Source organism: Leopardus geoffroyi, chromosome C1, assembly GCF_018350155.1.
Source record: "Leopardus geoffroyi isolate Oge1 chromosome C1, O.geoffroyi_Oge1_pat1.0, whole genome shotgun sequence".
Classification (NCBI taxonomy): Eukaryota; Metazoa; Chordata; class Mammalia; order Carnivora; family Felidae; genus Leopardus; species Leopardus geoffroyi.
Genome location: NC_059328.1, coordinates 5,683,765 through 5,711,392, shown reverse-complemented (window position 1 = coordinate 5,711,392; position 27,628 = coordinate 5,683,765). Strand labels below are relative to the sequence as shown.

At 50.0% G+C, this 27,628-nt stretch overlaps 2 long non-coding RNA genes across 6 annotated transcripts; both read right to left on the bottom strand.

Annotated features, from left to right (window-relative positions):
- Window positions 1–1,568: 1,568 nt before the first annotated feature.
- LOC123597141 lies at window positions 1,569–26,208 on the bottom strand. 5 transcript variants are annotated; one of them, XR_006711984.1, is made up of 4 exons: window positions 26,058–26,207; window positions 23,448–23,536; window positions 9,012–9,093; window positions 1,569–2,838 (listed from the first exon to the last, which is right to left on the bottom strand). It is a non-coding gene; the product is annotated as an uncharacterized LOC123597141 (long non-coding RNA). The 5 variants fall into 5 exon arrangements; XR_006711988.1 differs by lacking the exon at window positions 1,569–2,838 and adding an exon at window positions 4,241–4,288 and having other exon boundaries at window positions 26,058–26,208; XR_006711987.1 differs by lacking the exon at window positions 1,569–2,838 and adding an exon at window positions 5,445–6,152 and having other exon boundaries at window positions 26,058–26,208.
- On the bottom strand, window positions 11,242–13,419 carry LOC123597142. Its single transcript, XR_006711989.1, has 3 exons — window positions 13,314–13,419; window positions 12,109–12,239; window positions 11,242–11,420 (listed from the first exon to the last, which is right to left on the bottom strand). It is a non-coding gene; the product is annotated as an uncharacterized LOC123597142 (long non-coding RNA).
- Window positions 26,209–27,628: the final 1,420 nt, after the last annotated feature.

The window sequence follows — 27,628 nt, the reverse complement described above, 5'->3', positions numbered from 1 at the left end:
ACTCACCGCGGGGCTGCGACTTAAAAGGGCCCTGGCTTCTTCCGGGAGGGGGGAGGGCATGGTCAAGGGGGCAGACTCTCTCCCAAGAGTGGCCCCACTCCACCCCAAGGCTGACCTCCAGGCCTGATCCAAATTTTCACGGGGTTTGGGCCCCTGCCCCTTTTGGCCCCTCTCCCCCTTCCCTCCTTCTTCATTCACCCCTCCCCCTCTTCCCCTCTCCCCTCCCTGCCCCCACTCTGCCCCTCCCCCTATGGGTCCCCCTCCCTTCCATCCCAGCCCTCGCCTTCCGTGTCCAGACAGTTGTTTCAGCCATAAAATATGCTCAAACACCTACTCCTTCTCCCCCTTCCCATCTTTCACAAAGTCCCACCCTCCAGGGGTGGGCCGCCCCCCTTTTCCTCCCCCTCCTGGGTACACTCTCTGAAGCTCGGTCCGCTTGCGCCCTGCGCTCTCCTCAACGTGTTCTTTTTAAAACAAGGAGATCTTTATATCATTTTAAACTTAAAGAAGCCTCGAGAATATTACAAAGAACCCCCCCAAGCCCTTCGACCAGATTCCCCTCTCCTGACCATGTGGTAGCATTTCCTTCATCATCGTCTGTCTCTATAGATGTTTTTTTCCAAACCATTTGCAAGTAAATTGCAGACATCGTGTCTCCCTCTCCCTAAATAGTTGGCTGTGTTTTCACCAAGGCCAAAGACATTAAAGGCAGAGCTAACAAAAGAAAGACTTTTGGGGGATGTCCAGTGACCTCGCAGGAGATGCCCAGTCCGGTGGCCTGGCAGGGTTCATTGGGCTTGACCTTTCTGCCTCTTGGTCTCTGCCTCTGTCTCTCTGTCTCTCACTTCTCAGAGGTGGTTCTCTCCAGGGTCCAGCTCTCTGTGTCATTTTGCAGACTATCTCTGGAGGAGGCCATGGGCTCCCAGGAAGTCAGCTGTCACCGAATCTTCAGCCTGGGTCCCCCTTCTACCAGAATGTCCACGGCTTTCCAGGAAGTGATGCCCAAATACCGTTCTCCCACTCACTGCTGTGCACTAGACAAGTCATAAAACCCGAGTCATGGCCTCTGTCCCACGCCCTCTCCCACCTCCCTCTGCTGGGCGCTCCAACAGAATCCCCCTCACCTTTGAATTCTGTGGCCTCCCCCCACCCCCTCCCTCCTCCCTTCCTGCAGACTCCACTTCCCAGAGCCCCTCACCTACCCATTGTCTCAGCACGGATGTGGACAAGGCTGTTGTAACAAACAGGCCTCCGATGCATGGGCTTAACTGAGAGACGGATCTCTCAGCCTTTCCTACAACAGCCAAGCCGAGTGGCTGGCAAGGAGGCTCTGCTCCCCTGTCTCACTCTTTGCCTTCCTGTACCGTTCCAGGACACTGGACTCATCACTGGTTGCAGCTGGGTCCCTGACAAGCTTGTCGGCCCAGAGAAGGGGAAGGGGAGGTGAGGGGCCACGCCGGTGTTTTAAGGCCCTACCAGTAAGTGCGTACCTGACCCCAGCTGACACTGGCAGGAGCTTGGTCAGACAGCCCCACCGGCTGCCGGGCAGGCTGGGAAATGTAGTTTTGAGCCAGGTAGGCCCGTGCCCTCCTCCCCCATAGTCACCTGCTCTGTGAGAGACCCGAGGCAAACATTTATTGGACACTTAGTGTGTGCCAGGCTCTATGATGGCTATTGTCCCACATCAATCCTTTTAATCTGCACAGGTGTCTCAGCAACATGGAGACGGCTAGGAAGGGGCTTAGGTAGAATGGAGACCTTCTAAGGAACGTTCTACCAAAGTCCTCACACTTGGGGCCCGGACCTAGATTATTTTCTTTGCGTGTCTGTCTCTCCCCTCCGCGATCTCCCAAGTACAGGCTTGATCAATGTTATGCTAAGTGGTCAGGCAGAGTGGGAGTTTTAAGGGAGCTCGTGAAAATGACATAATGTCACCTGGTTGGCAGTGTTCGGTCCCCCTGGGTCCACTGTGTGATAAGTAGCTCTCAAGGCCTGTAAGAGGTCAGGCAGAGTCTGGATGCCCACCTCAGGAAGATTACATGGGATCAGATGAGTCCTGAAACCCTGGCAACCCCAACGTGCTGTATTTCTCTGCCACTCAATCCCGATAATTCAGAGTGTGTTTGTGCTTCCAGGCGGCGAACCTGTTCCCCTGTTCAGGTACCGAGCACATCGGCATGTCCTAAGAGGGCTCTTGCAACGTGTGTCCTGGGAGGAAGAGACGGGTAGGAAACACATCAACACGCAAGTCAACGACAGCTCAGACCGAGACGAAAGCTAGGAACGGCATGAAATAAATAGGACGAGCACATGCCTGAGGACCAGGGAAAGCCTCTCTGAGCAGGTGACCATTCAGTGGAGACCTCTACAAGGGAAGGGCCAGCCCGGAAGACCGAGCCCAGGGCTGGAGTGTCTGAGGTTCCCAAAAGCAGCCAGGGAGGCGGAGCAGCTGGGGCTGGAGAGAGGTAGGAAGGCAAGTCAAGGCAGGCGACATAGCCAGGGGCTGGGGCCCGTTCCAACGGGCAGATAGATAGGTCTCACTCTGCTATGAGTGGGGCAGTGATGCAATTCTACTTAGATTGTGAGACGATTGTTCCAGCTGCTGCATGGGAGGTGGGTTTGGTAGAGCCAGAGTGGAAACGAGGCACATGATGAGAAGATCTTTGAACGGTCTTCCTCCGCAGAACTGACAGGGGCCTCGAGCGGGGTGATGGTCACGGAGCCAGAAGTGGTGGGTCTGTGTTTCGTGGGTGGCCCACAGGCCTTGCTGAGAGTGCTTCTCTGTAGGTAGCTGTCGTCTCCTTTTCTCTTACGTATCAATACTCAGTCGTTACACCCCTGGAATAGAGGAATCACAACACAGGACCTGTCTGGTGATCAGTGTGACCTCCTACCTCCCAGGTGCTCTAAAGCTACGTCTTGTCTTTGGCTTTGCAGATAACGCTCATGGTGGGGTTCATCACGTTGGCCTTCATCACTCTTTGGGTGATAATAATTCCCGGAGAGAATCACGGACACTGGCCCTGCTTCCTTCACACCCAGTCCCATTGGAGAGACCGACAGTGAACAAGTAAATACACAAGTCTGACATGGCACGTATGTGGAGAGGTACACAGTACCAGGAGGACCCACAAGGGGGGCTTTGACCCACCGGGAGCAGTAAAGGAAGGCTTTGAGGAAGGGACTACAGGAACTGAAACTGGAAGGAAGGAAGGGGTGGGGGTGGAGAGCACATGGACAGAGTCAGTAGCATGTGCAAAAGCCCTGGGGCATGAGGGTCAGAGTTCCTTCCAAGAACCTTTACTGAGCAGATAACAAGGTAAGTAGGAGGGGACAAGAGTGTTTGTATCCGAAGTCGGAGGCATTCCTTTACCATCTCTGGGTCATCTGTGCGGATGAGGAAGCGGGTCAGAGACTTGGAAAACAGAAAAGAGTTGATAAAGGCATTCGAGCAACATTCCCAGACTATTCCTGATTTGAGGGCAACTTGTATTGCTAAAAATGCCTATTTAACTTAGAGATGGTGAGTCCTATTAGAAGCCAGTGGTTTATACGAATGACCCAAGTTCATTTGGAATCTCTCCGCTAGCCCAACATTAAGAGAGCATGTAGGATCAGTCCAGCATTTATAAGCACCCGTGGCACTGACATCCTTGGATAAGATTCCTGAGTAATGCTAATCAACCCAACAAAAGGAGAGGAAACGAGTTATTCAGCTATTGTTGTATCCTTGTGCAAATTCCAGGGCAGTCCAAAGGCTGCCCCAAACTATTCAAGGGAGAGCTTCCGTATCTCCAGATCCAGAGACCTTGCCTACTAAATTTTTCTTTGTGAAAGAAAGAAAGAAAGAAAGAAAGAAAGAAAGAAAGAAAGAAGGAAAGAAAGAAAGAAGGAAATAAAGAAGGAAAGAAAGAAAGAAAGAAGGAAAGAAGGAAGGAAAGAAAGGAAGGAAAGAAGGAAGGAAAGAAAGAAGGAAAGAAAGAGAGAAAGAAAGAAAGAAGGAAAGAAAGAAGGAAGGAAGGAAGGAAAGAAAGAAAGAAGGAAAGAAAGAAAGAAAGAAAGAAAGAAAGAAAGGAAAAATGGATGGGGCGCCTGCGTGGCTCAGTTGGTTAAGCGTCTGACTTCAGCTCACGTCATGATCCTGCGGTGAGTTCCAGCCCCTTGTCGACTCTGTGCTGACAGCTCAGAGCCTGGAGCCTGCTTCGGATTCTGTGACTCCCTCTCTCTCTCTGTCCCTCCCCCGCTTGCATTGTCTCTGTCTCTGTCTCTCTCTCAAAAATAAATAAACCTTAAAAAAAAAAAAGAAAGAAAGAAAATAGCTCATTAGGACTGATGAGAATGAAGTGCCCACCACAACACAGATGGCCTTCTCTTCATTTTTTTTTTCTTTTACTATCACCTTGGAGCCCCTGGAAGAAAGTAGGCCCAACTTCCCACCCACTCCTGCCCTGCTTTTTAAAAGAGTTCCCTGGGGAGAAGTTGCCCCATGACAGAAGTCGTGAGATGCCTGCCAGTTAGAAAAAAGTTCTTCTAACCCGAAGCAGTGTGTGTGTAAAACCAAAACCAAAACACAAACAAAGAAAGGGGGGCGGAAGGGGCCTCGACACATACTGCTTTAAAACCAAAATAGGGGCGCCTGGGTGGCGCAGTCGGTTAAGCGTCCGACTTCAGCCAGGTCACGATCTCGCGGTCCGTGAGTTCGAGCCCCACGTCAGGCTCTGGGCTGATGGCTCAGAGCCTGGAGCCTGTTTCCGATTCTGTGTCTCCCTCTCTCTCTGACCCTCCCCCGTTCATGCTCTGTCTCTCTCTGTCCCAAAAATAAATAAACGTTGAAAAAAAAAATTTAAAAAAATAAATAAATAAATAAAACCAAAATAATTTGTCTCGATAGAAAGATCACTGGGACCTGATTCAAAAGAGAAGAAAAAATCCAAGCAGAGTCATGGCACAAAAATTAAGTTTTTTTAAAAAAAAGACACTACAGATGGAGACAAAAGGGGGGGCAGGCAGGTGGGAGGTGTGTTTGTGTTCAGTTTCAGATGTGTGAAAGTGTTGATAGATACCAATATCCCATAGCCTTCAACCCTGGGAATTTATCTCCAGGAAATAATCTGAATGATTAAAGTGAGTCGTATCGACACAGATGTTCACTGTTTTATTATTTGCGATATTTTTCAACGTTTATTTTTTTTTTATTTTTGGGACAGAGAGAGACAGAGCATGAACGGGGGAGGGGCAGAGAGAGAGGGAGACACAGAATCGGAAACAGGCTCCAGGCTCTGAGCCATCCGCCCAGAGCCTGACGCGGGGCTCGAACTCACGGACCGCGAGATCGTGACCTGGCTGAAGTCGGACGCTTAACCGACTGCGCCACCCAGGCGCCCCAAAACCTCCCCTTTTAAAAGGAGGCTGTGAAGAGTTCAGCTTTGAGGCGCCCCTTATTTGCGATCTTTTAAAGAAGGAAGACTTTTTTTCTGGGGAGAATGGGAATGGGGTGTTATGTGTCAGTCAAATGGTCCAAAGGCATTCAGAGTGTGTGAAGGTGTGGAGGGCGGGTTAAGAGTGGGAGGACCAGGGGTAAGGTGGTGGTGAGCTGGTCTAGATAAGAGATGAGGAAGGCCTAAGGCTGTAGCCTCGAGGTTAGAGAGGAGAGATGAGCCAAAGAGATATTTAAAGGGTCATCTAAATGTGCACCGGGAGAGGAAGGGAAGATTCTGGAATGCTACTCAGTGGATGAGGGTGGATGGTGATGTAACCAAGGAGGATGGAGAAAACAGGTGAATGAGTCTGGTGTCTATCTGTCTGATCAGGGGCTGGGGGGGCTGGAGTGAAAGGGTGGAGCTCTGTTTGGGGTATGCTAAGCTTGAACTAGCCAAGGAATAGCAAGGCCATGATGTTCAGGAGGAGGCCATGGAAAATGTGGGTCTGGGCTGAGAGACAAAGGTGGCTGGAGATAAACGGTGATAAATAAACGTTTCCCCGAAGAAAGGCGAGGTCATCGGTGGCTTCCTCCTTTCTTTCTCTTGGTCTTCATCCTGTTGGGTCTTTCAGAGTAGCCGATGCAGTTGACTGTCTTCTTGAAGGTCTCTCTTCCGTGAGTCCTTGAACACACACATTCCTTCCTTTTTCTTAGTTTCACACTTGCTTCTTTCCTTTTCATTTTAAAAATTATTGAAAAGTAAATATTTCTCCTCCAAGTAACCTAGGACGCACAGCTAATTAAAAAGAAAAATTAGGGGCGCCTGGGGGGCTCAGTCGGCTGGGCGTCCGACTTCAGCTCAGGTCACGATCTCACAGTCTGTGAGTTCGAGCCCCGCGTCGGGCTCTGTGCTGACAGCTCGGAGCCTGAAGCCTGCTTCAATTTTGTGTCTCTCTCTCTGTTTGCCCCTACCCTGCTCGCACTCTTGGTCTCTCATAAATAAATAAATGTTAAAAAAAATAAAAAAGAAAAAGGAAAATTAACGTCACAAAGCATTTTGCTGTGTATTCTTACTCACCCCGCAAGTGCTAATTGGTCGGGTCTCTTCCCCATCACACACACTGAGCACACCCTCTTCCAGTGATCACTCATCACAATTAAAATGGAATAATTCTTTGGATTGTCCCTTCTCTAAAAAGCTGAGTAGTTAATGAATGTACTCCCATAAACGCATTTTTACCGAAAGGAGATCGGTTGGTAGGTAATGTTGTGCAGTGTATTTTCCATGTGCACGGATGCGTCATGAATAGTCTTCGCAGGTTCCTGTCAATTTGCAAGAGCCCTTTTGCTGCTACCTGGTGTTGACTTTAGCTGTATGGCTGAGCCCAAATTTATCTCAGTCCCTTGTTATGGGACAATTGAAGTATTTCCAGTTTTTCTCTAATCTACTGCTTTCGACATCTTTATATATAAGTCTCTGCCCGCTTCTTTGATGGTCTTTTTAAAAAATTTTTAAGGTTATTTATTTTGAGAGAGAGAGAGAGAGAGAGAGAGAGAGAGAGAATTCCAAGCAGGTTCAACACAGTGCAGAATCCGACGCCAACCTCGAACTCAGAAACCTCGAGGTCGTGACCTGAGCCAAAATCGAGAGTCGGATGCTTAACCGACGGAGCCACCCAGGCACCACTCGTGTCGGGTTTTCATTGGGTCCCAAGCAAACTAGTCACAAGTTCCTCCGCCCACTAAATCCTGAATTGTTCTAAGCCGGTTTCCACTGTCCCGTGTCTGTTTGCAGCCTGGGCAAACCCTGCCTGCACCCCACCCCAGCCTGGCTTCCAGCGCCCGCCTCTGGGTCCACCTTCCGTCTGTCTGTCCTCTCCCTTGCCCACTTCTCTGCGGTGGCCCCACCGCTGGGACAGACACCGGTCCCCGGCGCCCCCAGCCTGGCTCAAACGTGCCTCCTGGAATCAGTCTCCTCTGACCCACTCCTGGAACATTCTACTCCCCTCCCCTGAGCCCCACACGTGGTGTGCCCTCCCCTTCATGACGTGGACGGTGCAGTCCACCCCAACGCTGGGCCCTTTGGGACAACAGATGCCCTTCTCTGCTCACCTCTGCGCCCACCACCCCTGTCCGCCCCGCCCGGCTCCCGCCACAAACCCGCAATATTTGTTTGTTAACGGCCCTGTTAATAAATAGCATTCCTCTGGGATTTGGATGTACACAAGTTCACCCACGGGCCAAAGGTGATCATTTACCTGTCCTGTGACTTATTCTGAAAAGGACGGAGCCTGTAACCGGCTGCCATGCCCCTCACCAGGGCTGATGTGTCCCTAGATGCCCCGCACACGTGTGGCATGACGCACGCGTGTCGCGACTGTGCTGTGACCGGTGCCCGTGACCGTGCGCGCGGTGGGCACGGGGTGCACATCATGTGCGTCTTTCTCACCCAGGCGAAGGCGGGACGGCAGAGGCGACAGTGCTTGCCCACCCTTCCTCTGGGGCAGGGTAACCGAGCGGCCCCACAAAGGGAGGGGTGGGGCCGGGCCGCGCTCTCCTGCCTTTCTTTCCCAGAGGCATGTAAGTTTCAAGGAAATCTGTTTCGTCCTGTTCAGAAAGATGAGGCAACCCGTCTAGAGAGGAAGCGGGGAGTTGCCTTCCTGCTACAAGCTAAGGAATGTCACGTCGCTTCAGTGTTCTTCACATTCCCAGAAATCCGTCTTGGTTGAAAAGGAGGCAGATGACTCAGTGTGTTCGTTCCCCTGGCCGTCGACAGATTAACCGCCGAGCCCGAGTGGCGCTCCTGGGGACGGGCTGGTGGAAAGTGATTGCCAAGAGGGCGCGTCCCCACATGGGGGCGGGGGAGGGGGGCTGCTGTGGCCCCCCCGGCCGTGTGGGGACGAACCCAGTAAACACCGTATAGTTTTCTCAAAGCTGGAATGGGTGGCCCTGGGTCCACGTCGCGTTCCTGTGAGCTCTGAACTATCTGGATGTGCCTGACCAAACCCCCGTGAATTCAGTCATGGTTCTGATTATTTGCTTTGCAGAACTGGGGGTTTGTGTATGTGTGTGTGTGTGTGGGCGGGGGGAGTCTGTCCTTAGAACAGGTTCCTGTAAATGATCCCTCTCCTTTTTTTTTTTTTTTTTTTTTTGGAAAACGTGAAGGTTTATTCTCACTTGGTTCCTCCCTCCTTCGTTCTCCACATTAAGCCTTTTTCTAGCAGAGAGACCTGGAAAATTATTTCAAGGGCAAGAATTTGGCAACTGTCCCTGAAAACGAAGCACATGCTTTGCAGGGGTTTTATGACCTTCCAGAAGGGCAGCCACCTGTTCCTTCCCACCCACCTCCGGGCGCCTGGCTACGGGGCTAATGAGCCATGAGACGGGACCAGTTGCCAGCCTTTCCTGCACAGGCTCTGAGTTTTTCAGGGGCCTCCTCTGACCCACAGTCCACAGGCGCCCCACCCGCATCCTGCCAGCCTGTCAGTAGTCACTGGTCCAAGGCCAATAGCCAAAAGCAATGCTGAGCCGTGGACACCTCCCATGGTATTTCGCTTTGCAAACTTATACGTCCAAACATATATTTACTCACCTGGAAGAGAGAAAACTCAGATTTCCCAAGGTTGCAGATTAGAACCTCACACCCACCAAGGCAACACTGGCTCCAAAGAATCCTTAAGATTCCACCGAACAAAACCTAGTTACTGATGCGGATCCAGGGAGGAGGCAGGTGGGTGCCACCCTGTGCCCCCAGCGTATCTCAACGTCTCCTAAGCTGACGATCACAGAAGCTCTCCCTGCTCCGTGACGCCACGATTCTTGCCCATGCAGCCCTTCTGGATCACCCACCCTCGTGGTGGGGGCCTTAAAGCCCCTTGGATATGAATATGAGGTAGTGGCATGGAGGCCAGAGGCCAAGGGCTTGGGGCGAGACAGACCAAGGATGGCTGAGACAGAGTCCGCCCCGAATCTGTCATGGCCCGGGTCGTGATGGACAGGAGCTGGAGGTCCTCCAGGAAAAGCTGTAGCCAAAGGCTTTCGGGAAGAAAGGCAGACACTCAAGGCATCCCCACCTGACCTGAGCCTGTCACCCCCCAGGGCCATTGCACCTCTGGCCACGTCCTGCTTCCTGGTCATGTGGCAGTGAAACACACAGGGCCCTGTGCTCAGAGGAGACCTGTGCATGGGGTTTACTGCTCCGTGATCATGATCTTGGACTCTTTTTTTAAGTTTATTTATTTATTTTGAGAGAGAGAGAGAGAGAGAGAAAGCAAGCAGGGGAAAGGCGGGGGGTAGGGAGAGAGAGAGAGAGAGAGAGAATCCCAAGCAGGCTCTGCACTGTCAGCAGAGAGCCCGACATGGTGCTTGAACTCACGAACTTCTTAATAATTTTCTTCCTGACCTTGCGATAGATAATGCAGGATCCCTACTGTCCTGGCCACAGAGATCTTTTTAAATAATTCTCGGTGGTGGAAAAACAATGGAAAAGGACTTAGGTTTGACGTGCCATCCCACGATCCAGCTTTACCGTGTGAGAAATTTCACGGCATCTCGGATCCTGGGCTTGGTGGACAGTGAAGGCAAAGTCAAATCAACGTGCCATAATTGTTGCTCTCTTTAGAAAGCTTTCTCGTGGAGAGGTGGATCGAAACATAAAGCTTCACGTGCCGTCGTATCCCAAATGAGCCAACATCGTGTTGACCCCAGAGCCTACCGTGGGCTGCTGACGCACAGCTACACCAGGGGTGCACGGCGGAGCCTACATAGTTACTGTTCTCCAAAATACCACAGAAGTACGTCTAGAAAGGGCATAAGGAGGTTCCGGATCGGTGGCTGACGTGTCCTCCTCCAGATCAGCACGTAAGTACACAGTCACCTGGGAGAGGCGTGTCCCAGACGTAAAAATCTCCACCAAGGAGTTCTTGGGAACACTAACTACATCCCCACCGCCGTCCGGGCAAAACCTCTTCCGGGCTGCAGATGAGGAACTCGGTCCGTCCAAACGTCAGGGACCTTTTCCCTCTACCCAAATCTGTGGCAGACGGTTTTCCACCCATCAGAAGGAGACTCATACTCAAAATTCCCTGCCTTACTTTTACTTCTCCCTAAAGCGGGACGCGGGTTCTAAGAAACCGTGGCATCGCCTTACTGCACGGGCGGATACATTTTACAATTTGGGACAGAAAGTTAGTATCCACACGGGGATCCGCGGTGATGGCTCGCGAGATTTCCACGTTGTGACAAATATGTTTCTGCACTCGAGACTTTTTGTTTGGAGGGCTAGAAAGGGGTTTTGAGGAAGTTGAGGATCTCGCCGTTTCTATCTGGCGCCCTCCAAGTTGATGAATTACCCTCGGTTGTAAGAGAGTCGTGGCTCTTTGCCTTGTTACCTGGCACGGGCCGGTGTTTTAAAACAACTCGCCGGGCCCCAGTGAGCAAAGTCGTCTTTGGCGACGGAGCGCAGTTGGGATTTCAGAAATCCTGTTACTTTAGAGTGTCAGGCTGGCCCAGGAAAAGGGCCAGACAGCTGTGGGGAAAGTATATGAGCGGGAGGTAATCGTCAGGAAAATTAACAAAAGGCTTCACGGATTGTGTCATAACAGATGCTGAAAACAGTTAAAATCGCACGTGTGGTTATTCCTTCTGGTTCAGACTCAGACCGTGAAGTTAGCAATGAAGGAATTTCCTCCTTGACTCCGAACAAAGCTGGGATACAGGCCCAGGGTGTCTTGAAAGAAAAGAAGACAGAGGCTTCCCGTCTGGCCTTCATTAACCTGTAATATCATAGCAGGTGCAGCAGTCTGGGGCAAATACTTGACTCTCTTCTCCTCAAAGATGCGAGTGGTAGAGACCCCAAGGTCCACTTAGCCAGGGTCTAGCCAGTTCCAGGCCCCAACTGCTCTCCCTATTGACACATTCTGGAAAAGCAACTAAACCTTCTGGTACACGAGTTTTCCCAGGCGCAAAGTCAGAAGAAAAGACCTCGACCTGTTTCATAGAACTGTTGCAAGGAAAGCACAACCGTGGGTATCATTCGAGAAAGATTTCACTCGTAGCTAATTGTTACGTAAATGCCTAAGACTGCCAGGCCCCTGGGGTAAAGTTGCAGCCTCTAGGCCAGTTCACCTGTTTGGAATCTCTTGTCGGGCATTAGCCAATGTCCCTTGTGGGAGCCTTCGAGACATAAAATTATATGCGAGCTAGAATGTGCCCTGTGATTGCTAGAGACTGAACTTTCCGCAATTTGGGGCTGAATAAGGAAGCAAGCACTTCTGTGTGCTTCCTTGGCCCATTATAAAGTCTTTTCGGTTTTTTACAGACACATTTCATCTGCAAATGGCCCGATGGGCCGGGTACAGTTATCACCTAGTATTTCCTCCATGTTACAGGTGAGGAAAATGAGACACCCAGAGGCTTTTCTCTTTCCCTCGATCATGGATCAGAATGTTTTACAGCTAGAAGGAGTTTCAGGGATGTTCTAGGTGTTTCTCGTTTTACACACAGCGGGTCCCCGAGCTGAGCGGTGCCACGTTTTCCGACTCGGAGCACTGTTCCCAGGAATCGCTTAGCTCGACCCATCTACAGCCCGGCGCGTCAGCCCTGGTCACTATTCCCACCACGGGGCAAATGAAAGAACATTCTTCTTCGGACTTGGCTGCGATGTGTCTTTTTGCAGAAGGCAGCCTTACCGGCGGGATGCCAGAGGGCCACGCGCGGGGTGGGACCCTCGGTCTGCGGGTGGGAAAGTCAGCCAACCGTCGTCTGTGATCTCCCGAGTTAGCATTTTGTGACCTGCACCACAATCTCATGAAACAGGCATCTACGGAAAATGCGGAAAATGCAAACAACCTCTCCCAAGGGTGGCCATTCCCAAGATTCTCCCAACCCCGGGTTCCAAGGCTCGCCTTCTTGCCGCTGTCCCTAAGGCATTGTCCTGGGCTGGTGACCAAGGCAAAGCCTTGAAAGTCTGGAATGGACTCCTGAAACTGGAGGGGAGGCTAGAAGGAACAAGCAAGGAGCCAGTTCAGAGACGGGGGCGGGCCCAAGGGAGGCAGATCCAAGTGGAGGCCAAGGCTGGGAACCTGGGCCCCGGAGCCACACGTTCCCCTGGCCCTCTGTCCTGAGCAAACCCAGCGCCGGTTACTTGTTGACTGATGGGGCCTTGACTCTGGGATCTAGCGGCCCTCCTGACTTCTACCAGAATGTTTTAGGCTGACTCAACCGCCTCGCAAGCTCCTTTTAGCACACAACAGCTGGTCACTGAGCCGGGGCATGTAACCCCCTGGACATCTGAAAGACTCGTGCCCGCCTGGCTCTGAGGCTGCCTCCCTCACTTCCCAGCCACATCCACTTGGGCAGGTCCCGGAGCCTCTGGGTGTCTCATCTTCCTCGTCTTGTAAGTGGAGAAGTACTAGGTGATAGCTGTACCCGTCCCATCGGGCCATTTGCAGATGAAACGAGTCCGTCCACATAGAAGCGCCTGGCACGGAGCTGGCGCATAGTAGGTGCTCAGGTGCCCACACCGGGTGGTTGTCACTGGCTCCTGCACACATCCCTCCCAGCCCCGGGCGGCGCTCCCCTGAAGGGACCTCACCAGGACCTCATCCAGGCTGAGGACACGCTGCCTTCTGAGTCAGGCCATTCCATTTTTGGACTGCTCTGACTAAGAACATTCTTCCTTATGTTCAGCCCCGTCCACCTCCCTGCAACTCCCACTCACTGGTCCCGGCTCTGCCAGAAGGCAAATGTCAAAAAAATATTCTTGAAAGAGAGGACATAGAATGTAAATAATAATGAAAGAATCGGGTTGAGGCATTACAGCCACCACCCCCCCCTCCCCCAGCCATTCCCACAGCTAAGCCCAGACGGGGTGGGGGGGTGGGGGGAGTCAGACCTTTCGGTTGAATTTGAAAACCGGCAAAAAGTGCCTCGTTCCTCTGTGCTTCCTTTAGAAATGCACGAAAACAGCCTCTTCCTCCATTTTTTTTTTCAGACCCAGAACGTGCCGTCAGACTGCCGGGAGACCGAATGTGCAAAGATGATAATCACAAGGGCTGCTGCGGAGACGTGACCTGACCTCACTTAATACGTGCCGTCCACCCCGTAATCACTGTGCGTCCAAGGGGGTGTGCCCCAGGAGCAGGTGACTCGTGGCAGACCTCCTGTTTGCAGAGCCTTTCTGGCGTCAGTTGTACGATCACGACCCGCGTGTCCCTTTCCCGCCTTCGTGGCATGTGCCAGGAGGGCAGACGAATGCAGACATCTTTTCCTCTGCAGATTTGACAGCTCAGCTCTCCAGCGACTGAATGATTCAAACCATTTCAAATGATTTGAAATAGAGCTTTTTAGTATTGCAGGATGCGAAAGTTCTGGAGACTTGTTGCACAAGCCCGTGAGTACACCGAACACTTACCGAACCACAGACTTAGGAATGACTCAAATGGTAAGTCCAAGGCTACGTGCTTTCCACCACAAGAAACAGGTGTATTCAAGGTGAAATATACAGATGAAATCATATGACAAAGTGGCCTCAAAATGGTACCAGAGGAGGCAAAAGTTCATCACGCTGTAGATGTATGACTTGTGCACTTTTCTGTAACATTAGACCTTGTTGGAAAGTGTACATACACGGGGCCCCTGGGGGGCTCAGTCGGTGGAGCGTCCGACTTCGGCTCAGGTCATGATGTCGCGGTTCGTGAGTTCGAGCCCCGCGTCGGGCTCTGCGCTGACAGCTCAGAGCCTGGAGCCTGCTTCGGATTCTGTGTGTGTGTGTGTGTGTGTGTGTCTCTTAAAAATAAACAAACATTAAAAAACTTGGAAAAGCGTCCATACAAGAAATAATAACAGAGGAGAAGGATGCAAACGGGCCATAGTGGGAGTAAGTTCATCCATAGGCTGGCACCTGCAGAAGTTGGGTGGGCACCGGGTCTATGCCTGTGTGTTTGTAGTTTTTCATAAAAAAAAAAGAAAGAAAGAAACGCACAGAACATTTAAAATGCTAGGAAAAAATGACTTGAGCATTTCCAGCATAAACCAGTGAAAACTCAGGGCACGGGCTGGGACTCCCCGTGGGTGACTTGGGTCCACAGCTCTTGGTGGTAGAACCGTCACATTATGTTTCGAAACCAAACGTCATCTGGCCGGGCAGGTGCCAGTGGGAGTACTACTCCCAGAGCCCGCCAAGTCCCCATGCCTGTGGGAGCCTCCTGCCACCTTGCGCTGTCCCTTGGGCTGAGCCCCCTTCCCTCACCGTGGGACAGTCCAATTCGTCTCCCTCCTCGAGCCTAAAACAGAAACGCTTCTTAGCCCCACCCTCCCCAGGGGTACTGGCTGGATGAGGCTCAGACCTCTCAAGATCAACCAGGGGTTTGGGAAGGAAACGGTCTGCCTTTAGGCAAACACCCAGGCGGTGGGTCTGGACTGAATCCTCACCAGGTCACAGCAGCCAAGACCCTCAGGGCTCAGGAGGCCACGCGCTCACTCCCTCTCCAGGTCTCCAGGGACGGCCCAGAGGACGCCTCCCGGGCAGGCCGGCTCCCAGCGATGCCGCACGGAGTCAGGCCTGGGGTGGGAGCTGGGCCCGGGCCTGGCGGGCAGGGCCCCCCCCCCCCCCCCCGGCCTGGATTCTTCAGGGCTCAGAAAGAAAACCTTGTGTTTTCAGACAACCGTGTGTTTTCAATATGAGCCGGCCCCGATGCCTCCCTCTAGGTGGGTCCTACGTCCCTTGCAATCAGGCAACCCAAAAAGCGGGGTCCCTGAGGCCTCCTGACATGGCTCCGGGGGCCACTGCCTCTAGAGCCGACCTCCCAAGGCTTCCGGCTCACCTGCTGCTCCCTTCCTCCCGGCACCTGACAGAGGGGACAAAGGTTCTGGCCTTGAACCTCTGTGCTCTGCCCTTCCAGGGTCACAGCTGCTAGTTTAACAAGGGCACGAACTCCTTCCTGAATCACCAAGGGACACCGACTGACTCAGCGTCCAGACGGCCGTCCCGGACCCTCCCTCCACCCGGAGCCCTGGCTCCGCCATCTCACTGTCCCCTCCTCACTCACCCAGCTCCCAACTCCTAAGTCACGGGAGCCCCAGGGGGACACAGGGCTGTCTGCCCCTCCAAGTCATTCTTTTACCCACCTGTCACTTTCTTGCACGAGAAACCTGCAGTTCCCACGACCAGAGCCTTTTACGCGGGCCCCCAGCACCTCTCCCCACCTGCTGTCAGAAAACACTAACAGGGAAGTCGAACCCACGGGGGGACTCCCGTCGAGGGTGCCGCGCACCCCTAACTGTGGGATTGCAGAACCCAGGGGCTTGGCGAGGTGCCAGGTCAGCTCCAGACGCTCTCTGGGGAGCCTTCCCTTTTCTCTGGGTGCTTCCACCACCTGGGCCACTACCCGGCGTTGTTTCCCCAGCCTGGATTCAGTCTCCAGCAAGTATTTTATTGACTCCCTGCTATGTGCCCGGTGCCGGGCTAGATGGCGGTCACCCTGGTGACGCTGAAGTAGAAAGGGGACGGAGGTCACCGAGCTCCCCCCTGGGAGTCCCAGATTTGGACTCATCTGATCCTCAACACAGACCCGGCTGGTCCTCAGAAAACCCCGTGAAACGGGTGCCTGCATCATCGGGTTTCCCAGATGAACAGATGAACAGAAGTGCCCGAGGTCGCCAGCCTCCAGCCCGTGTCCCGGCAGAGCACGTCTAGCAGAGGGCAGGGCGGTGAAGCGGGTTGTGGACAAACAGGTGGCCCTATGGGGTTACAGAAGGAAGCGTGTGAGAAGGGCCCCCGGCCCAGCGCAGGAGGGGCGGGGGGGAGGTGACCGCCGGACAGAAGGAGGCCGGGCGAGCAAGGTGTGCGTGCAAGGTGAGCGAGAGGACCCAGGGCCGTTCTCCGTCCTCGGTTCGGTCCCGGACACAGGACGCTACAAGGGACGATATGGGGACAATGGATGAAATTCGAATACGGACTGTGGATTGGATACTAGCTTTCTGTGTATGTCAAGTTTCTTGATTTTGATCATCGTGCTGTGGTGGTGTGCGAGAATGCTTTAGTTATTAGGAAACACACACTCAAGTATACGGGGCACAGTGCCTCCCACCTACCTACTCTCGGAGGGTTCAGAGACAATATGCACCTGTGCGCCTGTGTGAGTATATACGCGTGTATGTGTGGCTGTGTGAGTGGAGAGAGCTGGAAAGAGAGACAGACGATGGTATGGCAAACAGGTGAAGTGCGAACGAGTGAATCTGGGTAAAGGGTATATGAGAGTTCCTTGTACTCTTCTTGTAACTTCTCAGCAAATTTGAAATTATTCAACAATTCAAAGTTACCAAGAACATATGAACGTAAACAGCAGTGCAGCAAACTATAACAACCAAACAATCCCCATCAAATACGTTAGAGGGATTGCCTGCAGGAAGGAGGGGGTGCAGGGGGAAAAAGGATGAGAATGGAGGGCACCAAATGAAAGAAAGGACTAGAGAGAGGGATGGAGGGAGAGAGAGAGGGAAGGACAGAGGAAAGGAAGAAAAGAGGAGGAGGGAGGAAGGGAGAGAGGGAAGAAGGGGGAGGGAGGGAGGGAGGGAAGGAAGGAAGGAAGGAAGGAAGGAAAGAAGGGAGGAAAGAAGGGAGCAAGGAAGGAGGGAGAGAGAAGGAAGGACAGAGGAAAGGAAGAAAGGAGGCAGAGGATGGAGGTAGGGATGGAGGGAAGAGGGAGAGAGGGAGAGAGGAAGGAAGGACAGAAAGGAGGAAGGAGGGAAGGGAGGAAGGAAGGGAGGGAGGAAGGAAGGAAGGAAGCAGGGAAGGAGGGAAGGGAGGGATGAAGGGAGGAAGGGAGGAAGGAAGGAAAGAAGAAGGAAGGAGGAAGGGAAGGAGAATCAGAGAGAAGAAGGAGAAAGCCGGGGTCCTTGGAGCTCCTTCCTTCTCCAGACTTCCTCTTTTCATCTCCAGAGGATGGCTCCCAAGTCCTCCTCTCTGCCCGGGTCAAGCATGCCAGTCCTGCAGGCAGAATTGCTTGGCACAGGACACTCCCACTGTTAACTATGATGCCCAGCCCCAGTCACCCCTCCCCCTCCTTCCCAGTGGCCCTACTTTCCCGGGGGGGTGGGCAGCATGGCTCCCCCAGGCTCCGGCTCCCTCTCTTCTTCCCTTCATCCAAGCTGCAGCCAGGTCTCACTCTGTCTTCCTTTGACCTGTTCCTCTCCATCTCCTTTTCTGTGCCAGCGCTCAGAACCTCACCGGGTGGCCTCCTGCCTGGGCTCATCCCCCCACCCCCAGTCTGGGCACCTGCTGTTCAGAGACATTTGCGGCCCGCCTCCCGTCCCTGTAACATGGCCACTCTCCCGCATGTAATCCAAGAATACACTCTACCTCAATCCACTCTCTCCCGTCTCTGATTTTTTCACAAGTATTTGTCTCGACCTCCAGCTTTATCAAAAGTCCTTGGAAGCAGGTGCCTGTCTTACCTGGACATCGATTGTCCCCCTTGTGGTGCCTGGCGTGTGCCTGGATGCCTGGCAGGGGGAGTATAATAGACGCCTAGTCCATTAAAGGGTGTTTCCTCATTTCTGAGTAATTCAGTTATTCCAAAAGACATTCTGATGCTCATCTCCCGTATTTGGAATAACAGCAGAAAACGAGAAAGGACATGATCAGGACCCTAGGGCAGTTTGGGGTCCCTCCTCCGGGTGCCCCAATGTCAGAGGCAAAGGCCCTCGGGATCTCTCCTAAGGCTCTGCTAAAAACCTGCCCCTCTGGGGAACTAGAGTCCGGTTCTGAACAGCTCTGTATTTCCATGTTCCTGATGGAAAGGGTCGAAAAACTTACGGTATGGCTTTTAGAATATACATTTATTTTTGTGACTGTTCCAAAGCTTACCCCAACTTAAAACACACTCCCAAATCGGGTGCTGCCTCTGAGACGCCTCGTTTCCCAGCCCAAGACCTATGTTTTTTGGTATGGCCACAAACAGCAATGGATTCTGTTTCTGGTTTGCTTCAAAAACAACTCTAATGGCCCAGTCACTGTCTAAACAAGGAAGGGGCGGGGGGGGAGGGGGGCGGTAAGCCCGCTTCTGTCATCATCGGAAGTCAAGTCACTAGCTAAATGTCTCACCAATCCCAGTCCATATATTTAATTCCTTGTTTCTTGATATTTCATAATTTCAGCTCATAAAAGAGACCATGATGTAATGCCTAATAAATGCCAGAGTAGCCTTTTCGAGAAGCAACACCAGGCAGGGTGCCTGAGCCAAGTTTGTTCAGGCAAGGGTTCAGGTATCTGTCGTCATGTTTCATGGGAGAGGCGGCTTCACAAACAGGGTTCGAAGAGGTTTTGATCTATCTGGACTTCAAAGCCTGGTGGTTTGACCCCACACAAGATGTCTACGTCACTGGGGGAACAGGTACCAAAACAGGTACGTCCTCCCAGGGCCAATGATATCAAGGACCACTTCCTGTGAATGGATTCTTTTTTTTTTTTTTTTTTTTTACTATAATGTAAACTTCCTGTTGCGATTTTCACTAATTTCCTCTCGTCCAGGTCTCAGGGGAGCCGGTCTACCGGTTCGTCATAATTCTCTGCACAACGTTTTGGCTTTTCCATATCAGCATAGCGTGATGGGTCTTGGCTCTCCGTGGACCATCTGCTCTGAGTTGTTTGTCGAGGTGTGATGCGTTTTTCTCCCTAATTCCCAACCAACTTCTCTGTTTTCTTCTGAAATTAGAACACATCCTGGCTCTTCACAGATCCAGAGGGAAGAGCCGTGCCTTGGCCATAGAAGGGTGTTCGAACTGTGATTGAGGCCCATCGGATGCTATGTTCAAAACAACCGGCGGGGTGAACCCCGTGCTGCCTCTCTTCCAAGATAGTAATCACAGGAGGAAGAAACCTCAGGAATTCTCAGGTCCAGCCTTCCGCCGCGTGGGCTTCCGTGGAGGCCCTAGTCATCCACAGTGATGGTTTTTAAGGACACGGGTGAGAGGCACATCCAGAATTACCCACCTATGACTCCCCCTCCTCCTGACTTTCTGCCGAAATAATCCAACAAATGTATCTGGGGCGATGCTAGACCCCTCTAAACCCCCACGCAGCCCTGGAGTCCCCTGGCACGGAAGCTGTCCAGGATGCAGGTGACTAGCAGAGAAAGGCCATTCGGGGCCTTTCGGGGAGTCAGATGGGCTCAGCAGAGGCGGGATCCACTGTGGCTGCGGGAAGCAGGGTCGGGTTCCAGGTGGCTTCAGGCTTCCTGGAGAGATTGCTTCCACCCCTCGTACCCCCTCTCCCATCATCCCCCTGGACTGCTAAAGAAAAATGACAATGCAGCTTTAAAATATCCCCTGCCCCCATTTTTGACTGGATCTAAATTAAATGCCCAGTAACCCAACCTTGTGGCTTTGAAACTTTGTTCAAGATTCCATTCACTTGAGGGCCCAGTATGTCCTCGGTTCTGTCCTGGGACTAGGGACAAGGTACCTGCTCTCATGAGCCCAGTCCAGGAGGGACCAGACTGCCAGATAAAATATTGCAAAGAATATTCTTCTACTAAGGAACTATCCAGAGTTTATCTGAGACCCACATTTAACTGGGTGTCCTGCTTTTCCATGTGTTAAATTTGGCCACCCTAAGCAGGGAAGGTAGACATGATTAGGGAGAGAAAAGCCCAGACGAGAGCCCCCAGCCCAAGGCTAAGTTGTGGGATCCTGGGAATGCAGTCTCCCTTACAATGGGTCAATCTTTTTGTTTTTAACATTCTTTTAACAACCTTTTGTTTTTAACATTCTCCCCTCACTTTTAAGTATGTGCAAATGGACTGACATTGCAAGACTGGTCCTGTGTCCTTTGCCTCTAAGGCTCCGGCTAGGCTACCGTTTCCCCATCCTGCTGATCCTTTGCCCTCTGGCTTCTGTTGGGTTTGGCCAGAGGGCAGTATGTGCAGGAGACAAGTGACCAAAGGTTACAGCTCCTGCCGATGGGCTTCTGGCTTCTCCGCACAGCTATTGTCTCTTTAGAGCCTGCGGTGGCCTCAGCCAGCCCTCCCCTCCCACCACCCTGCTTCAGCACCTAGCCCCGGTGCACGTCCCCATGGCAGATAAATCCTGCTGAAATGTCCCGCTTTAGTTGAGGGACCCACTTCCTGCACAGAACCGGACTACACTAATAACAGCTGTCGTTTCTTGCGCAAATTAGCCTACAAACACAACACAAGTAACCCAAAGTCCCATTAGGATTTCTTGTTTTGTTTTGTTTTTAAAAATTGATGAAACAATTATAAAACTTGTTTGGAGCAAAAGTAGGGAGAATAGCCAAAACTTTTTTAATTTTTATTTTATGGAAAGTAATATTAAGAGGGAATTTGCCCTCTTAATTTTTAAAGCTTGGGGTTTTAAAACCTGGGGTTAAGCCACAGTAAATAACAGGTAACACAGAAGAGAAGGCTCAGAAGCAGACCCAAGTAAACATGGGAATTGAGTAGACGAGAAAAGATAGCATACTAAATCTTCTTAAAAATATTATTCAGGGGCGCCTGGGTGGCGCAGTCGGTTAAGCGTCCGACTTCAGCCAGGTCACGATCTCGCGGTCCATGAGTTCGAGCCCCGCGTCGGGCTCTGTGCTGGCAGCTCAGAGCCTGGAGCCTGCTTCCGATTCTGTGTCTCCCTCTCTCTGACCCTCCCCCGTTCATGCTCTATCTCTCTCTGTCCCAAAAATAAATAAGCGTTGAAAAAAAAAAATTATTCAATCAATAGTTTTGAGACAACTCGTTCATGATTCAGAAAAAGAGGAGAGGAAAAAAAGCTAGATCCTACCTCATATTTCACACACACACACACATACACACACACACACAAACAGTAAAAGGATAAAAGAGTTAATGTTTAAAAATATATTATAATATTTGATGAATGCATAAGTAAATATTGTCATCATATCAGCATGAGAAAGAGATTTTTTTAAATTTTTTAATGTTTTTATTTATTTTTGAGACAGAGAGAGACAGAGCATGAGCAGGGGAGGGGCAGAGAGAGGGGGGAGACACAGAATCTGAAGCAGGTTCCACGTTCCGAGCTGTCAGCACAGAACCCGATGCGGGGCTCAAACTCATGGAGTGTGAGATCATGACCTGAGCCGAAGTCGGGTGCTCAACCGACTGAGCCACCCAGCCACCCCAAGAGAAAGAGCTTTCTTTTTTTTTTTTTTTCAACGTTTATTTATTTTTTTTTGGGACAGAGAGAGACAGAGCATGAACGGGGGAGGGGCAGAGAGAGAGGGAGACACAGAATCGGAAACAGGCTCCAGGCTCTGAGCCATCAGCCCAGAGCCTGACGCGGGGCTCGAACTCACGGACCGCGAGATCGTGACCTGGCTGAAGTCGGACGCTTAACCGACTGCGCCACCCAGGCGCCCCTGGACAATCATATTTACAATGTTTAAATATAAGAGCCCTTGTGGATAAGGATATGGGAGGAAACACACTGGCAGGATATTTCTGGAAAGATACTTGGCAATATTTATCAAAGATCTTAGAAAGAAAGGGGGGCAACTGGGTGGCTCTTCGGGTCTAACTCTTGATTTTGGCTCAGGTCATGATCTCATGGCTTGTGGGTTCAATCCTTGCATCGGGCTTTGCGCTGATGGGGAGGACAAGAATCTTCTTTGTGTTCTCACCAAGTGTTACGTCCACTTGCCCATGTGCCCCCAGTCCCTAACACAGTGTCTGACAAATAATCTAAACTCACTATCTTCAGATTAGTCGATTTCTGGAGGCTTTGAACCTTCAAAACTTCCTTAAGAGGCATACTTTTATTAATTAGTTTATTTATTTTGGGAGAGAGAGAGCAGGGGTAGCAGCAGAGAGAGAGGGAGGGAGCCAGCATGGAGCCTGATGTGGGGCTCGAACTCACGAACCGTGATATCGTGACCTGAGCCAAAACCAAGGTTGGAATGGTTAACTGACTGAGCCACCCAGGCGCCCCAAGAAGCATAATTTTATTCAAAAGTCTTTCTTCTTTTTCAGACCTCCATAGATATGGAGGTCATATGCTTGCATTCTTCCATTAAAAACCCTTCACATTCTTGATAAAGTAATCAAGATGCCTCTTAGTCAGCTGTTTTATTAATGAAACCACTCCGGTTCGCTTAACTACTCACAAAAAAAAAAAAAAAAAAAAAAAAAAAAAAAAAAAAAAAAAAGAAAGAAAAGAAAAAAAATCTATGGTCAATCTACACCCTGTCCAGTGTGTCTATATGTCATTGTCAACTCTCGCCGGGTATCACATTTCATAAGTGTTTGACTGACGCAATACACGGGTAATACGATTACTCTCCAAATCATACTGGTTGTTATTGTTTGTAATGTCAACTGTTACTCATGTTGTGGTCATCCGTGGGCCCATGCTCTTTACCTTCCTACCTTGGATTTAGTTATTCCCTATTCGCTATTCTAATGAGTACATTTTCTTCTATAACTTTTGTCTTGCAATTCTCCACTAAGTTTTATAATTTTTAAGATAATGTTAAATCTCATTCCTGTTTTACAGAAATGTTTGTTCCTAAAGGTTCAGTGAATACAATTTGGCCAGATCTTGAGGGTCCGGTCATTAAAACCAATATCTGACCTGGCATAAATAACTTCCATAAAATAAACTTCGAGGATATAACAGAATATCTGAAACTTTACTTCAAACATTCAAGAATGAGAGCTTTTAAAATTTGATAGCCATATTTTAAAGGTTTAACATCACAGTGTAGAAAAGTCTCTCAGGGATGCCAACAGTATCTCTCTCATAGGCACAGTTACGATATTAAAAAAGGTGCTCACAGGTGCTTGGGTGGCTCAGTCGGTGGAGCCTCTGACTTTTGGTTTCAGCTCACATCATGGTCCCGGGTTCACAGGATCAAGCCCCACATTGAGCTCTGCATTGGACGTGGAGCCTGCTTGGGATTCTCTCCTTCTCCTTCTGCCCCTCTCCCCTGCTCATGTGTGTTCTCTCTCTCTCTCTGTCAAATATAAATAAATAAATAAGTAAATAAAGTCCTCACCTCCCGTTGCCGATGGAATAGCACATAATGTTTCTCTTCTCTCCAACACCGTGTTCATTTATTCACACTTTTTATATTCTCAGCTATGCCTGGAGAGAAGATAAGTTAACATTAATATATTATACATGAATTTAGAGACTTTCTCCTGGTGAAACTTGGCTGTTATGCTGGTAATTCACCCTACAAGACGTGGAGACTTCCCAAGTGGGGCTTCCCTTGAAAGGCTCATCACCTAGATGGATTTTACTATAAATTATGGTCCTTAAATATTTTGCTTAATGTTATGAATGCAAGTCACCAAAGCAACCCCACGATGAGAATCGCAAAACAATCTAATCTCTCTTGCTCTACTTTGCACAGTTATTTACGTTCTTATAGACCTTTTTGCCACAATGCTCTTTCTAAAGTTATCTAGCCAACACACGTCCCCTGTTCATGTTCAGTGTCGACCTACCTCCCTATTTTTTTATTTTTTGAGCATCATCATTTTTGCGCATAAAATTAACATCTCACATCATCAATTACTACAGTATCTTTTTCTTTTTTTTTTAATTTTTTTTAACATTTTTTAATTTTATTTTTGAGACAGAGAGAGACAGAGTGTGAACAGGGGAGGGACAGAGAGAGAGGGAGACACAGAATCCGAAACAGGCTCCAGGCTCTGAGCTGTCAGCACAGAGCCCAACGCGGGGCTCGAACTCATGGACCGTGAGATCATGACCTGAGCCGAAGTCGGACGCTTAACCGACCGAGCCACCCAGGAGCCCCTACAGCATCTTTTTCTTGCAATAACCATTATGCATTGATGGTTCAGCTGACAGAATATTAAGATAAAGAGCACCTAGAAAATATTTTCCCCAAGTAGCATCTAAAATACGCATGTTTTGGGGCTCCTGGGTGGCTCAGTCGGTTAAGCGGCCAACTTTGGCTCAGGTCATGATCTCGTGGTCCGTGAGTTCGAGTCCCGTGTCCGGCTCTGTGCTGACAGCTCAGAGCCTGAAGCCTGTCTCGGATTCTGTGTCTCCCTCTCTCTGACCCTCCCCTGTTCATGCTCTGTCTCTCCCTGTCTCAAAAATAAATAAAAAACGTTAAAAAAATTTAAAAAAAAATACGCATATTTTGAAAGGGAGTGTGTCAATACTAACACAGCATTCTAATTATCTTACTTATATTCCTGACATTAAGCTCATGGGTTACGGTGGCCGCCTTTGTGATTACACACAAGGTCAGGGATGTCAGAAATGATGTGTGGAGGGCAGGCGTGTGGCTCCTCTGTCAAAGTCAAAGCCACAGTGCAGATTTGGGGCAAATACTAGAGCCAACGCTAAATTTTGGTGCAACCCTATGTCGTCAAAGAGTGTGGACTGTGGAAACAGATGGCCTGGGTTTGCCTCCTGATTCTGCCACTTACCGGCGGTGTGGAGTTGGATGAGTTCCTCTGTCTCCCCATCCATAAAACGGGGACAATAGATTGTCGTGCTTGAAAGAGTGCCTGTCATATAGTTAGTGTAAGTGTATAAGTATTCGCTGCTGCTGTTCTTATTACTAACTGGTATCAGTGAACCTTAACTCATGATTTGTTGCCTCTGGTAAACTATTCTCAAAAGGAAAGAAAAGAGAGAAATCAGGCAACAAGCAACAAGTGACTGGAGCACAGAGACCTTCCGTGTCGTTTAGAAAATTTTGTAACAGTATAAATAACAGAGTTCACCACAATTCTCTCTCATCCTTTACCCTATATAAGGGTTTTTAGTTAGCTGAACAAATGTTTAATAACTTAATTATGGGAACTGTCAAACCTACGCGAAGATAGATCAGTGTAAGGAACCACATGTGCCCACCCCCAACTTCCACGATGAGCGACCCCCCCGGCTTCCTGTTTCACTGGGCGCATTTGATCAGAATCCCCAAATCCCTAGCATCACTGGTCGCGTGCCAGACAGGGCAGCACGGAGCCAACTGTTCCACAAAATCACACCGTCTAAGGTGTGATGGCTTTTAACTTATCTGAGAGATGGAAGGAAGGAGGGAGTAGGAATTTAGCCCCTGGTCCAAGTGTTTACGCTAAAGAAACATTTTTCACACTGTTGATTCACATTCTGTTCCAACTCTTGATAATAGAAGAGGCACAAATCACTTCAGCTGATTTTGGTCTTAGGTGTGCTCACAAGTGTCAAGTACTTTTGTGGCCAGCAGATCAAACACAAGCTCAAAACACTCCGATATCAATGGACCAAACACAGACTCTTAATGGTGGCCTCATCTGGCTGCATCAATGCATTCATCTGCCAAGTCACCCACACCCTCTGGCCTAGAGAACCGGTCCCCATAGCGCCCTTCAGGCTTGGTCATATCCCGGCCTCCTTAGAAAATGTTTTAGGCACATTTAAGGGTGAACAGATAGGGATGCTGGTAGCCAGGTGCCCGGAGTCAACAGGTCTATCAGCCATGGGAAGCCTGTGTGCCTTGGATGACGGTTGGGAAGCTGTTCGCTGTAGTTAGTGCTTGATATATACTGACTTAATCCTTACAATTCCCCTGCAAAGAAGGCACCATCATCCTCTATTCACAGTCAAAAACACTGAAGCACAGAGAGCTGAAGCCACTTACCCATGATCACACAGCCAGAAAGTGGCAACCATTGCCGGCACAGGATCCTGGGCACTGTCGGTCTCTCTAGGAAATCTTCCCTCATACCACGTTTCCAACTTAGCCCCACCATGACATGCACGAAAGCCCAAATGTATGGCCTCTTCCCCCACCTCATCTGTCCTCGGAGATTCCATATGACGTCCCAAACTGCTAACGCGCCTGAGCCAAAAAGTGCTGACCACAGGTGATGCTCAGATGCCCTCTGGCCAAATGGCCGACCACCCAGAAACTATTTAACCCATAACACCTACAGCTGCTCAAAGTATTTGGTGATGATAAAAAGGAGGCAAAAGAAGCAAGATAAGATCGGGGAGAGATGATTGAGAACCTGCTTTATCGTCTTGGATGGGTCAAAAAGCCCAGAAAGGAGAACACTTCTGAGTTCCTCATCGACACAAGATGCAGACTCTGAACGTTTTAGCGTTCTCGTGCTCTACTCTTATGCATTGGGAACTTCTTATTCGTTCTGGCACGATCTCAGATCTGTGCTTTCATCTCTGTGAATTCCTGAGAATGCAATCATATTACCTAAGTCACACTCGATCTGCCCTAAAACAAATACGCAAACAAAAACGTTTCAGAAAGCTCAGTGATTACCTGAAATTGATGCCAGTGTAGACACACATCGTGACCAGCACAGAATAGGCTGCAGAAATGAAGCACTCATTGTTTTGCAAAGTTTTTGTTAGCCAGAACAGCACAAATCTTTCTTTTGGTTGAGATGAATCACCCAAATCAGGAAACAAAGTGATTTTAATAAGTAATAATCACAGTGACGCATCATATTTGTAATATTTACAAAACGTTCTTGACATCATCAAGGCCGTGGGCCTGGAAGAGGGGAGGGAGGGAGAAAAAGTGCGAACATTCACTGAGCACCTGCCGTAAGCCAGGCTGTTCCATTTGCCTGGTAAATATCGTGGGGAGGCAGGTGTGGTTATTCTTGATTTCTAGATGAAGAAACAGACTCAGAGAGATTAAGGAATGCACCCCAGATCCCACAGCTAGAAAGTGGCAGAGCAAAGGTTAGGGGACGGTTCTGCCCAGCGCTAAAGCCCATGCATTCGCGCAAGCATTCTGCTGCCCCTTAGAGTTTCCTGAGAGAAACTTTGAGACATTATGTGGCTTCATTCATTTCCCAAAGATTTGGTTTCAACCCTACACCTAAGCAGAAAATGACATTTTCTTAAGATGCACAACTTAATGGAAGCACCATGGAGGAAAAGCCAAAGACAGTCAACATGCCTGAGGTTCAGATCACTGGCTTTCATTACTGGCAAAGATATGTCATCTTGGGACTCATATTCTCCAGTGTTGCCTCATTAAGATTGTGGAAAGCTATATCACAGTATTCATGATCCTCCCAAATATAAATGGATTGAATCTATCTGTTAAAAGGCAGACATTACTATATGGGGAGAAATCCTGTTTGGGATACACCTAAGCAAAAACACACGGAAAAAGATGTACCAGGAAAATATTAATCAGAGGAGAATCAGCATAACTGTATCACTATCACAAAAAAATAC